Here is a 14312-nt window from a genome sequence, read left to right as displayed (position 1 = left end):
GGTACGGCTTGGAATAGCCGATTGCCCTTCTTTTTGGCACCATGCCGAACTGGTCTCTTAGTATGGTACTGATCTGATCCGCTGTGCTGGCTGCAGGAGTTGCACTCTGAAGATTCGCCGGGGTGGCGTACTTAGCCAGCCATGTTTGCTTTTCCAGCTCTGAGCCAACTGCAGGAGCTGGGCTCGGGAGTTTCGTCGGGGTGGCGTACTTAGTTAGCCACGTCTGCTTCTCAAGCTCTGTCGCTGACGTTCCTCCCGTTTGCGCCGAAGTCCCTGACGTTGTGGCCTGGTTTGAGAGTGGCCAGTTGCCACAGTCTGGCACATACGTGCACGCGTACCCTTGAGGGATCTCCTTAGGCGCCTCAGCCAAGAACTGGTAGTCACTAGGGTCACCACCGATCTTGTAGACGACGAATGCCGGTGTAGCCGGCACCTCAGCTGGTGCTGCCAACGCATATGGCAGCGGTGGACGGGACTGGAGTGGCAACTCTCCTTGATGCGTCCCGAGAGCTGGTCCTGACGGCGAGTACTGGTGGCTCATGATCTCCTGGATCACGCGCAGAGCGAGACGCTCCAACACGTTGACCAAGTTTTCAGAGTGGCGGTGTAGCGAGTGAGCCACCAAGTAGTTGATCTCCTGCCGCAGGCCCCTGGTGCGTTCCTCCGACGGGGCAGAGAGATCTATCCCATCGAGTGCACCTTGCGGTGAGAATCCCTTCCATCTGATGCCATGGGAACGGGTTCACTCAAAAGAGCCGATTAGGTCGGCTTCGAGGGTGACCTTGATCTCGTCATATCTCTTCTTGAGCTCGTCAGGTAGCTCCTCGTAGGTGACTGGCGTGCCGTCCGCCATCTCAGATGTAGATGGCGATGTGGTTGATGTAGACGATTGTCCCACCGGGCGTGCCAGAATGTGTTGACTGCCAAAACCCACCGGCGGGCAGCGGCCTGTCAACACTGTAGAGCCGGGAAGAGCCTAGAGCTGCGGCTGGCTGAGACCCCTCCGAGCGATGGCCCGCAATGCTCTTCTGGTCACACGCGGCGATGCGAAGTCCAAGGGCGTGCCACCTGACCTATACCTGGTCAGGAAGGTGATGGGGATGCCTCGCTTAGTTTCCTGCATGGCATACACATAAACATTAAATACGAGCCTCGATCGGCTCTCAGGTTATCCTGTGAATCGGCTCAAAGAGCCGATCCACCCATGATTCGTACGGGGTGCACGAATATATGGTGATCCTGCTTGATCAAGATAAAGCTAATTAGATCTACGACGATTTAGGGTTTTCACCACATAATCGGATCATCCTACTCCAGGTTGGGCCTCGCGGCCACGCACGGTGATCGTAAGCCGATCCTAAACAAGGCCTAAAAACCAACATGAAGTTGATCCTCGGAACATCCTGTTTAGGACTTGCGAACGCCACCCTACGTGCCGCTGGATCCTCCCCCCCTTTGTAAGGCCTAACTATTGCAGATATTAAACTAATCCTTGCAGAACAAGGAGTAATCGTAACGGATCAGATCTACTAAATGATGAACAAGCAGGGTGCCGCCCCCACACCTGAGATAGATGTGAGGGCGGCTAGACATGCAAGGGTTGCACTACGTAAGCATGTTATACGAAGAACTATGCTAACCCTAACACATCTATGATAACTACGTTGCTCGCCATCAAAGACGCTTCAGTACGAGCAACGCATGAACAACGTGGGGCTTGTGCTGCCTAGATCGCAAGATGCGATCTAGGCAGCATGTCGCTTACCTGATAGAAACCCTCGAGACGAAGGAGTTGGCGATGCGCCGAGATTGGTTTGTTTTGGGTTGAACGTGAGTTGTTGTTTATTCCATAAACCCTAGATACATATTTATAGTCCAGGGGACTTCCTAACGTGGGAATATCCCCACCGTGTACGAGACAAACTCTAACTTTTGATCTAAGATATAATCTACTATAATTAAAGATACACGGGCAAACTAGCCCAAATTCTCCGTGCAAGGCCGCTTCAGAGATCTTCCACGTGTAGTCTTCCAAGCCCATCTCTCTTACGGCCCACCTCTGGATTTGTCCAAAATCTGGTGATAACAACGATACAATTCTATTTATGAATCATGATTTGGCAAAGGCATGTAATCTGAAGTTAATTCTTTCAGCATTCGAGCAATTGTCAGATCTTAAGATTAACTTCCATAAGAGTGATTTGTTTTGTTTTGGCGAAGCCACAGACGATGCCAACCTTTATGCCGAGTTATTCGGATGTGGGCTTGGTTGTTTTCCAATTATCTATCTTGGTATTCTGATTCATCATCGGAGACTAACACTGGCTGAATGGAAAATAGATGAAGAATGACTTCAGAAACGTCTTAGTAGTTGGAAAGGAAAGCTACTATTCCTTGGGGGAAGATTAGTTCTCATAAATTGATTACTCACAAACATGGTACTGTATATGATTTCATTCTTCCAGTTACCCAAAGGAGTCTTGCACATATTGGATTACTTCCAATCAAGATTCTTTTGGCAAGGGGATAGTGATAAGAAAAATTATCGGCTGACAAAATGGAGTGTTGTATGCCGTCCAAAAGATCAAGGTGGACTTGGTGTTCATGATTTAGAAGTTAAAAACAGGGCCTTGCTAGGAAAATGGCTGGCCAGGTTGTTAACGGAGCATAGTGTATGGCAACAACTATTGCGAAAAAGTATGTGGGCTCAAAGGCGATCTCCCAGGTTATTTAGAAACCAGGTGACTCGCACTTCTAGGCTGGCATTATGGCAACAAAAAAGCACTTTTCCCATTTGGTTCCTTATCCATTATGAATGGGTGGAGATACGGTATTGGGAGGATCAATTGTTGGGAACAACCACTCTTCGTGAACAGTTTCCAGCCTTGTACAATATTCTTCGTTATTTGTCCTCGACTAGACTCTTAGAATGAACTGCTTCAGCGGTTAGATTAAATATAGTTATCTACGGGGGCCGATGAATTCTGATGGAGTCTTACCAAGAATGGTGTATTCTCAGTAGCCTCTGTGTACAAAGCTCTCTGAATTCCTACTCAACCGATCTTAAATAACAAGTCGATCTGGAAGATGAAGATACCACTGGAAATAAAGGTCTTTGCATGGTATCTTCGTCGAGGTGTGATTCTTACTAAAGATAACCTTGCAAAATGCAACTGGCAGGGTTGCAAGAAATTTGTGTTCTGACACGAAGAAGAGACAATAAAATACCTTTCTTCAATTGTCAAGTTGCAAGATCTATATAGTCAATCATTCAGATAGGATCTACCCTGTACCCACCCCGTAGTATTGCTAATGTTTATAGCAATTGGCTAAATGGGGTGGATTCAAGGTATAAACCGATTATCCGAGTGGGAGCGATTGCAGTTGTATGGCCACTTTGGCTTTGTAGAAACGACAAGGTTTTTAATGACAAAATTCTTCTATTATGCAGGTTATTTACAGGTGTACACCTATGCTCCGTTCATGGTCGCCGCTTCAACGCTTCGAGGACCGAGACCTATTTATGGAGGTGTGTACATGGTTGGAAAATACGGCCAAGGACTTTATTACCCAACATAGGTGGTTGCATAACCGTATGATAGAAGTCAATGAAGATGTCGACTAGTTGGCTTTTTTCATTTGTTCTTTCTGTACTCCTTTTGATTGGATAATTGATTCATAACCAGTTATGTGCATCTTAGCTATGCAGAGGCTGGGTGTAATGCTTGAAACTTCGAGTAATAAAGCACCCTTTATCGGAAAAAAATTCCAAAAATAGAAAGAGTCTTGAGCTGCTTCTTAGACGCATATTCATCCCCTTCATCTCTCAGCCTATTGACTACCTCATCCCACACCCCTTTAATCCCAACAATCTCTTTTTGGCCTTTGCACAAAGCAAACAGGCAAGGATCGGAAATGTTGGTCGTCGTCCTAGCTGGGTTAGCAGCAACCATGTCGATCATGTACCCATCAGCATGAGCAACCACATCCGGGACTTGATCCCTGATGTATGCGGTCGCATGGGCAATATGGTGTTGAGTCTTTCCCTTCTCGAACAAGTCAGTCATCTTCTTCATGAGCTCCATGAAGGCTTCCGTGCTAGAGGCAGGCCGAACCCCTCGGTGTGCACCAGGAAGTTGTCGACGACATCCTACATGTCGTACGATAACTCACTGACATGGTTAAATTCATTTGGGATAAGCCGGTTCCTGGGAACACCCCAATCCAAAGGTGGAATAACAAACTACGTTCGATGCGTAGATACCTTGGGGGGTGGGCTAGGCATATGACTAGGAAGCTTAAACAAGAGAAAAAACTGCCTATCATCATGCATTGATGACTTAGAGGCAATCGCTGCGGTATGACCGCTGACTGCGCAAGAGATTGAACTTAAAAGTCAATACAATGCAAAGTTAGCCGGTTTATTCGGGAGGAGGAACTCAAATGGTACCAGAGATATAAGGCACAGTTCATGTTGGAAGGAGATTCGGATACGAGATACTTTCATAGCGTTGCCAATGGTCAACACAAAAGAAACTCATTCATTCTCTAGTCCCGCAAGAGGGTCTAATCGAAGGTTAGGAGCAGCTCAGATCATATATTACTTCTTATTATAAATGTCTATTTGGCGATCCTGAGGAACCGGATGTGTTCATGGATGAATCCAGGACAAATGATATTCCCCAAGTGACTCCAGAAGAAAATACTATTCTAGTCGCCCCTTATTCTGAGGAGGAGATTAAGAAAACGGTCTTTCCGATGGAACACAATAAGGCGGCAGGACCGGATGGTTTCCCGGCTGAATTTTATCAGTCTTTCTAGGATATAGTGAAGGCTAACTTATTGGAGTTGTTTGCTGAGCTCCATGCGGGACAACTGGATCTGTTCCGTATCAACTTTGGAGAAATCATTCTTTTACCAAAAGTTATCATTGCAGAACGGGTTCAGCAATACATACCCATATGTCTACTAAATGTTTGTTTTAAAATTTTCACAAAAGTAGCTACTATTAGTCTTAATTCAGTGGCAGATCATGTGGCAGATCATGCTTGCGACAAAATAAAATTAACGGAGGCATAAAAGTGATACAAGAACTCTGAAGCAAAGTAAATCATCGAGGCTTAATTGACTTTTTGTTTAGTCATATGCATGCGTGAGCATGTGCCAAGTCAATTCAAACGAGTTATTCAGAGGAGGATACCACAATGTCATACCTATCTAAGATTAAAGCAATGCAAGCAAATGTTTATGACATGCTACTCATATTAATAAATTGGAGCTAAACATGAGAGATCATGAACTACTAGACTTTCATTAGATGACATATATCTCACATGAACCAACTAAGCATGCTCACATGGATGAGTATATGTACAAAAATGAAAACAAATAGAGTTCATACTAGCCTCTCACCACAGTCGAGTTGTCGTAGATCGTCATTATTGCCTTTCACTTGTGTGACTTGAATAATATGGAATGAAAACCAAGCTCCAACCACCGGAGACCGCTGAACTCCATAATAAACTTTACAAAACCGAAGAAGAACAACAAATATTTTTGGTGTTTTCGATATTAGAGTCAAGAACGAAAGTAAAATCTTTTTGGATTTTCTCATAGCAAACCAACGATAGTAAATAAAGCAAAATAAGAACAAGAAACCAAATAAACAAATGATAAAGAGAAACAATAGAAATATTTTTGGTCTTTTTGTGTTTTGGAAAAGAAACAAAGCAAAAACAAGAGAATGAAAAATAAAAGAATCACAGAAAAGCAAAAGTGGCAGAAATCTGCCAAAACTTGACAGCAGTACAGTAATCATTTTTTTCAAAAATTCTCTGCTGTTCAACTCGAAAAGTGCTCAACTAATGAAAGTTAGATAATAACCTGGGGAACATGCACAAAAATTTGCAGCTCAAAATAACGTTCTGGCTACGCACAGGAATTTTTTCAGTATCAGTCGAGAATCTGTTTTTTTAGACAGCACTTCCCCAAATATCATCTTCCTCATATTAGAGGCAACCATCGGCACACAAATGAAATAAAAAGTAAAATTAAAGGTTACTACAGTAATAACAACCTTCAAAAACTAAAATAAGAAACCTACTGAAATAAAAATAACCGAAAGAGAAACAACTAAAAGAAACGAAACAAGTATATACAAATGACCGGCAATTGTAATATGCAATGAATGAGTGATGCCGGCGTACCTCCCCCCAAGCTTAGGCTTTTGGCCTAAGTGGAGATCAACCCCACGATGCCCATGAAGTGGCACCTCCGTAATATGATGAAGAAGGATCCTGTCCTTGGTACAAGCTGGAGGACGCACCAGGATATGTGACAGTGTACCCGTCGGAGGGCTCGGCGTCCTCGGAGTCGTGCTGCTGGTGAAAGCCAAGTATCCTCAACTGCTCATCCACTTCCTCCTTGGAACGCGACCAAGGTCTCCTGCGAACACTGAACAAATCGGCATGCGGCAAAGGGATTTTCCTCTCATCTCCGTCAATAAACAACATTCTATAGACAATATTTTCTAAGTTAGAGTCAGTTGTGACAAATTGGTGACTCTTCATAGCAGCAATATCAAGCTTAATAGGAGTTAATTTCTCATCACTAGGATCAATAGAAAGACCTAGATATTCAACCATACGTGAAGCAACAATCCCTCCATAAATAGGTCCCTTACTAGCTAAGCGACGAGCAATAAGAGCACCAAGATGGTAAGGTGTACTTCCAGTAAGTGCAGCAACCAGAAAAGCAAGATGAAAACTAGAAATGTTGCTAGTGTTCTCTCTACCAAGAATGCTAGTAGCAAGATAGTAAGTGAAATATCTAATGGCAGGAAGCTGAATGTTCCTTATCTTGCCGCGCTGAATGGTGCGGTCATCATCGTTGGTAACTTCTCGATAGAGTTCCTTCAAAGCTTTGGGGCTGTTCTTGATCTTCTTCGCTGTACCTATAGGAGTAATGTCCAGTGCAGCACAAAAATCACACAATTTAATAGTAACAGGCCTATCATAAATCCTAAATTTAACTGATGGTGTGATAGGTGTGTTGCTGAACTTGAAGCTTTCAACAAAGATTTTAGTTAGCCTATAAAATTGATCACTCTCATCTTCCATATAGGTAGATAAGCCCACACTATTAATGAGAAACAAGAAGTCATCAAGTAGCCCTGCATTACGCAAAAAGTCAAAGCATGGAAAGGATGAAGCATTAGGAATCCCATTGTCCTCATCATCTTCAAAGCTAGGTGCAATGACATCCTCATCATAGGATCGCCTAACTCGAGTGGCTGCCCTTGAAGGCCTTGCCGCTCTTATCCCATCCCTCTCAAACACTTCTCCAAAGGTGTGGTTATGCATTTTCTTTTTCTGAAATTTTTCAACAATCATTATAAAAGTTGATTTTGAGACATATAAATAAGGGAGACTACCATAGGAACTCGATAGAGTACTAAACATGCATCAAAACTAATTTTTACAACTTGAATCAAGCATGCAAACTCACTTAACATGTCACCTACAGCAGCAAATTACTCAAGATATACTCAACTATACAAAATTCTATTTGGGTAATCGGAGGAGTCACATACCGGAGAGCAAATGCTCCAAATCTCAGCAGCAAAGATGGGCTGAGCAAGGAGATCGAAAATTTCGAGCAAGAATAGCAAGAAACTCGGGTTTGAACAATGGTGGTGTGTTTTCCCGTGAAAGAGAGTGAAGTGGTAGGTGGATGAGTGAGTGGAGGGCCAGGTGGGGCCCTCACCACAGGGTGGCGCGCCCCCCTTGCTGGCCGCGCCGGCACATGGGGTGCAGCCCTGGGGTGCCCCACTGGTCAGCCCCAGGCACTCCCAGGTTGCATTTTGAAAAATAGGACCAGTGATATAATTTTTGTAAATTTTTGAAAACTTCGAAAAATGCACATTTCTGGGTGTTAAAATAACTATTTCAGGATAGAAAAAGATTTTCAAACTTCTAAACAACTAAAGCATCTTGCAAAACAAGTAGTACTACACCAAGTAAAACAAGTGGAGAAAGAAATGTTGTTTAGCTCTTCCATGCATTTAAAATATACTTGTTAACAAGGTTGATCAAGTCTTGCCACCAAATAAATTTTACATGTCATAAGAAGAAATAAACCTCAAATCAATCATGTTACCTTATATTGTATTGATATGGATCCAATCACAATAGTTTGATATCCTTCTTTAGGCTCATATATAGGACAATCAATATCTCCCACTTTGATAGATCTCAAATTAGAAATTGTATTAACTCCATATACTTTATCAATCCTCTTAGGAAAATAAACAGTATGTTCCTTGTCATCAACATTGAAAGTGACTTTTCCTTTATTGCAATCAATAACAGCCCCTGCAGTGTTAAGAAAAGGTCTTCCAAGAATAATAGACATATTATCATCCTCAGGCATTTCCAACACAACAAAATCAGTTAATATTAAGCAATTATGAGCAACTTGAACAGGAACATCCTCACATATACCAACAGGAATAGCAGTAGATTTATTGGCCATTTGCAAAGATATATTGGTTGGTATCAACTTATCTAGATCAAGTCTCTTGTAAAGAGAAAAAGGCATAACACTAACTCCTGCTCCCAAATCACATAGAGCAGTTCTAACATAATTATTCTTGATGGAACAAGGGATTGTCGGTATACCTGGGTCTCCCAGCTTCTTTGGAACCTTTCCATTGAAAGAATAATTAGCAAGCATAGTGGAAATCTCCTCATTAGGAATTTTCTTTTTGTTAGAGACAATATCTTTCATATACTTTGAATAAGGAGGCAATTTAATAGCATCAGTCAAAGGGATTTGCAAGAACAAAGATTTCATCCAATCACAAAATTTATTATAGTGTTCTTCCTCTTTTGATTTTAGTTTCTTAGCAGGAAAAGGCATTTGCTTCTGAACCCAAGGTTCTCTTTCATTACCATGTTTCTTAGCAATAAAATCTTTTTTAGTGTACTTTTTATTTTTAGCATGCTTTTCAGGTTTATTTTCAATCTCTTCTTTATCAGAAACATCATTCTTATCATTATCTTTATCATGTTCATTACCACTTTCAGTTTCAACATCAGAAATAGAAATACTATTAGGATCATTAACAGGTTTAGAAGATTCTACAACAGTTTTATGTTTCTTCTTCTTTTTCTTAGAAGGAGCACTAGTTTCTTTAGTTCGTTGAGAATCTTGTTCAACTCTTTTGGGATGCCCCTCAGGATATAGAGGATCCTGAGTGGAAACGCCACCTCTAGTTGTTACTTCATAAGCATGTTTTTCTTTATGAGTATTTTTTAACAAGTCATTTTGCACTTTAGTGAGTTGATCAATTTGAGTTTGAACCATATGAAAATGTTTAACAAGAATCTTAACATCATTGGAGGTTCTCTCCACAATATCATGCAATTTACTAATAGCTTGAGAATTTTCCATTAAATGATTCTCTACTCTCATATTAAAATTATCTTGCTTAACAACATACTTATCAAATTCATCTAAACATTGATCAGGAGGTTTTGAGTAAGGAATGTCTCCTTTATCAAAGCGTTGAAGAGAATGTACCTCAATTGTGGATGAAGGGGGAGTTATCTTACATAAATCTTCTATGGGAGGTAAATTCTTCACATCTTCAGATTTAATACCTTTCTCTTTAAGAGATTTCTTGGCTTCCCTCATATCTTCATCATTTAATTCAATCATACCCCTCTTCTTCAATACTGGTGTTGGGGTTGGTTCAGGTGTAGTCCAATCATCATGATTTTGGCTTATTCTAGCCAACAATTCCTCAGCTTCGTCTGGAGTTCTTTTCCTGAAAACACAACTAGCACAACTATCACTACAAGAAATCTGCCATAAGTTGACAAAATAAAGGTGTCACTGAAACGTCAATAATGGCGACTTGTGACGTTACGGTGACGCTTTTCAAAACGTCGAAAGCTGGGAGTCAGCAGTGACTGCTTAAGACGTTCCACTTGAAAACGTCGTAGAGCTTTGTGACGTTTTAAAATGTCACTGACGGCATGACATTCCCAAAACGTCATGGGCACCTACCCCCGAGTCCAGCGTGGCAATCCGACGTGGCAAAATTGCGACGACTTAGAAACGTCATTATCTGAATTCAGCCCGGTCCATTCAGCTCCTTATGTGGGCTGAGCCCATTAGTTTTGATTATTTTTTTCAGCTTTGTTGGGCCTTGGCCCGTAACAGTTTGGACCATTATTTTTTCTGACAATTGGCCTTTCACGAAGCATTTATATTCTATTTTTGGCCTTTTTATTTTGATTTGATCCCACCAGTCAGTGGGTTCCAATTGTCAGAGTAGAACCAACATTTAACAATAAATTACAAAATCGAAAATACATGAAACTGAAGAATTTTTTTATAACAGTCATAGTCAACGTATATTACAACATTTCCGGTCTCAATTTACATCACGGTAACATACAACACAATAATATAAGGTTAAAACGAAACAAACAGAGTGCACAGTATCCTTCCATCGAGGGAACAGACTTTGCTCGGAACCTCCAGGTCGGTTCTTGCTGTTGCACCATCCAAGGCCCCTTGCTGCTACATCGCCCCAGAAACTTCGCCCAGAACTAGACACAATAGTGTGCCATCGCCTAGGAACGCTAGAACTGCCCTGAGCAACGCCTCACCGCGGAGGTGCACAAGATTGCACCGCGCCATCTGTACCTCACCACCGCGGGAAATAGTCTTTGCACCATCAGGAAATAATGTTGCTGCAGGTTAAACCAATTAAAAATAAGGCCCAATAGATTCATGTCAACAAAAATTAACAAGTGTGGATCTGGTGCAAACAGATTTGGATAAGCCAATACAGTTCTAGTTGCTAGTTATAAATTTGAAGAACAAATACGTTTATATGAGACTAGGTGAACATGCGAGCAACACATCTTGCACATCGTGAACAGCTGAGCAAACAAAAAATATAGGGTATCTGTTCTACGGTGGTTAGCCCCTAACAAAAAGTTCAGGTGATGACACTTAGAGGACGAAAATGAAAATGTGGTGCATAAACAAACAGCCTAATGCCATGTGTAACCTGCAACCACGGCCATTTTGGCATTAAATTCTACGGTATTGGTCTACAACTTTGAGAGCTTCACAGTTCTCGCTCTAAATATTCTTTATAGTTGTCTTGCTAGAATGACACAAGAACCTATGCATGAATGAATAGCGTCGCACAATAAGAAATGTCGCCGTAGACACCAGATTTGAAGGACATGTTTACCATAGAGGAAAGCAATGTGAACCTTCTATCACTGAGTCATCAAGTTCTCTTTGGCACTGGACGACCTTTAGCACCAATGTTGACAATAGGCAAAATACCAGTCACCATACCAATGACATCTGCATAGCCATAGAAGAGTGGACTGTCAGAGAAAAGCAACCGCAAAGCACTGCATAGTAGGCATACAAAAAAGTGTATCTTAAAGACACCAGTTCCCCTTTCTCTATTTACTTGCAAGGTAAGCTATGTCGTTAATATTACTCAAGAAACTCTAGAAAGTGTTGATCTTGTAAACTTAAGTGTATGATTGATCTTTGTAATGTTCATCCTTTTCGTAACCAGGCCTTGGACCAATGTTGACATTAGGGAAGCCATATCTTGCTGGCTCTATCTATAAGAATTCTAATCAGTACGTCGGCTGATGCTAGCATTAGAATGCCAGAGAAAAAAGGTAAAAAAGTTGGGATCGTGAAAATGAAGCAAGCTAGGATCTCAAATTTTTCTGCTGATATTTATTAGTTCGTCTGATTGAAACCAACATATATGTTCCAGGATATCGTGTGGCAAAGCGCAATCGGCAATCTACAAATCTTGTCATATATGTTTCAGGATGAGTAGTTAAGTGTGATACATGGATAAATTCAGAACTACTGATAGTTAGCCAAACCCTTACTTTGATAGGTATTCTAAAGCTTCTAATGAGCACGCCCCAAGCTAAACAACAGAACATTCTTTTTTTCATAATATATACATACTCTTTGTTCGCATCAGGAGGAACAAAAGATAGAAATCAGCGGTGTTAGATTGTTTTTAAATGGGACATTCTAACTATGAAGACTACGCACAAACCTGCTTAGCTTGACATAGGGCAACATAATTCATAAGTTGGCTCAGCCAAAGTGTTTTCCTTCTCTAAAATATCTGGATTCCAAGATACCAGATAGCAAAAAAAGGAAATACCAAGTGATCATATTTTCTCCCAGCATCAGCAGACTCCTAGCAGCTGAAACAACATTACGTAAAATCAGTTGACCTCTACAACTATTGCTACCACATGGCTCAAAAATAAAAAATTTGCTTAAGAAACTTGCAATTCTTAGCTAGCTGCTACAGTGAGACAACCACAAATGCAGCACAGACTATTTTTTGTTTGTTTCCGAGTTAGCTGTTGGGTCACTGCTAACAACATAATCACGGTTCGTTATAAGCACTACAACTGAGGGTCTTCGCCTCTGCCAAATGAAACCCTGTCTCTTAGCACAAGATAAAATGGGGCAGGTACAGGTTCGCACATGGTTCGCACATGCGTGTCAAGTAACAGTTTTGCAAAAGGCACATGCCTACCTATCTACAATTCAGAAATGATAACATGCAAAAGCACCGCAGCTGACTTAGAATTATCGTGTTAATGCATACACTCAGTTCTCTAAACTGCAGTAAGAACATAATTAAGTAAAAGTCAGAACTAGCATCAAAAAAATGCAGAGATTCTTGCCTCTAAAAGTTTCTACACTATATATAAGAAACAATTGCAGTAATTTAACATGAACAACTAAAATCAGTGCAGTTGCAGGTTTTGCAAAGTTGAACAATTCTCCTTGACAACACCACCAGAAAACCTATCACATCAGTGTGCATAACTGAGCTACCGAGTATACATCAGCCACAGGCTGCTGTTAACAAAAGCAAGCACAGCTCAGCCAGGCAGGCAGCCTAAGCTCCAAGGTATCAGTGTTTTAAAGATCCAAGCTCTGTGATAACAATCCTAAATGATCCTAGAAGGTTCTAGAAGCAAAAACATACTCGACAACCACAGTCGGCATTGCACTAACCATATCTCAAATTCTCAAGCACGTACTGACCAACAAGGCCAATGGCATGGCGATGCGCATATCAACACCACTGCTACTGTAAGAATTTACATCCTGTTATTCGACCAGGTGCACTGGGCGCAGCACGTTACTCTCCAAATCACGAACTAGCACACAGTGCACACTGTTTACAGACCACCAAACAGCACAATACTTCCTTGTCCCTGGAACAATCCTAGAGAAATACAACCGGTAAAAACTGCCCAACAAACCGGGAATAAGATCACCACGGGCGCGCAGGGAGACCGCCCCTAGAACCCTAGGGTGTGGGATTCGCGGAACCACAGCGGGACTAATAGCGAAAAAGAACATCGCACCCGCAGCGCTCGCAGGAATCATCGTCTGGAAACCCTAGAGGGGGTGAGGAAGGGGGAGCCGGGGTTATACCTTGATGTAGACGAGGTAGTAGGCGACGAGCAGGAGCACGGCGGCCACGACCCGGAGCGGGAGGAGCAGGGCCGCGGCGACGGCCAGCCACGCCGCCTCCGCCGCCGCCAGGCCCGCGGCCCATCGGCCCGTAGGCGTCCCGCCGCGCGTACGGCGCGTACCTCCGGTCTAGCTCCTCGAGGGTCTCTGCGCCGCGGCCGTGGGTGCGGATGCGGCGGGGGCGGCGGAGGGCGGGGAGAGGAGCGGCTTGGCCGCGGCCTCGTCGCCGCGGGTGGCGCTGTCGAGCTCGGCGGGGGCGTCGCCGTCGGGTCGATGCAGCGGGCGGCGGCGTGGATATCCTCCTGGAGGTCCGCGGAGGTGTGGAGCTGGCGGTGGGGTTGGTTTGGCGATGGGTGGCGGCGGGGAACGAAAGTGGATGGGGAATTAGGGTTAAGTCAGTCGCGATGGGATCTGAAAATTTCGATTCGGCGCGCAATACAAACTTCCAGCGATGGGATTGAGGCGGGAGACGAAAAATAGGCCACGTAGGCGAAAATTGATACGAGGTAGGTCCCAAATGTCTGAGTAAAAGTGATGATATGGCAGCCAACTCACAGCTTCAATTACGCGAAAAGCCTAACGACGATCTTGTTTCGTCGCAATAGGCTGCACTAGAACGTCGTAATCCATCTCGGTTAGATTATGACGTTTTCGTTTAAGCAGCTAACGACGTTTTTGCCCCAGAACGTCACTATTTTCTAAGGTTTTACCCCCCTTCAACAGCCAACGACGGTCAAAGC

This window comes from Lolium perenne, chromosome 4 (assembly GCF_019359855.2).
Source record: "Lolium perenne isolate Kyuss_39 chromosome 4, Kyuss_2.0, whole genome shotgun sequence".
Classification (NCBI taxonomy): Eukaryota; Viridiplantae; Streptophyta; class Magnoliopsida; order Poales; family Poaceae; genus Lolium; species Lolium perenne.
Note: the sequence above shows the minus strand (reverse complement) of the source record.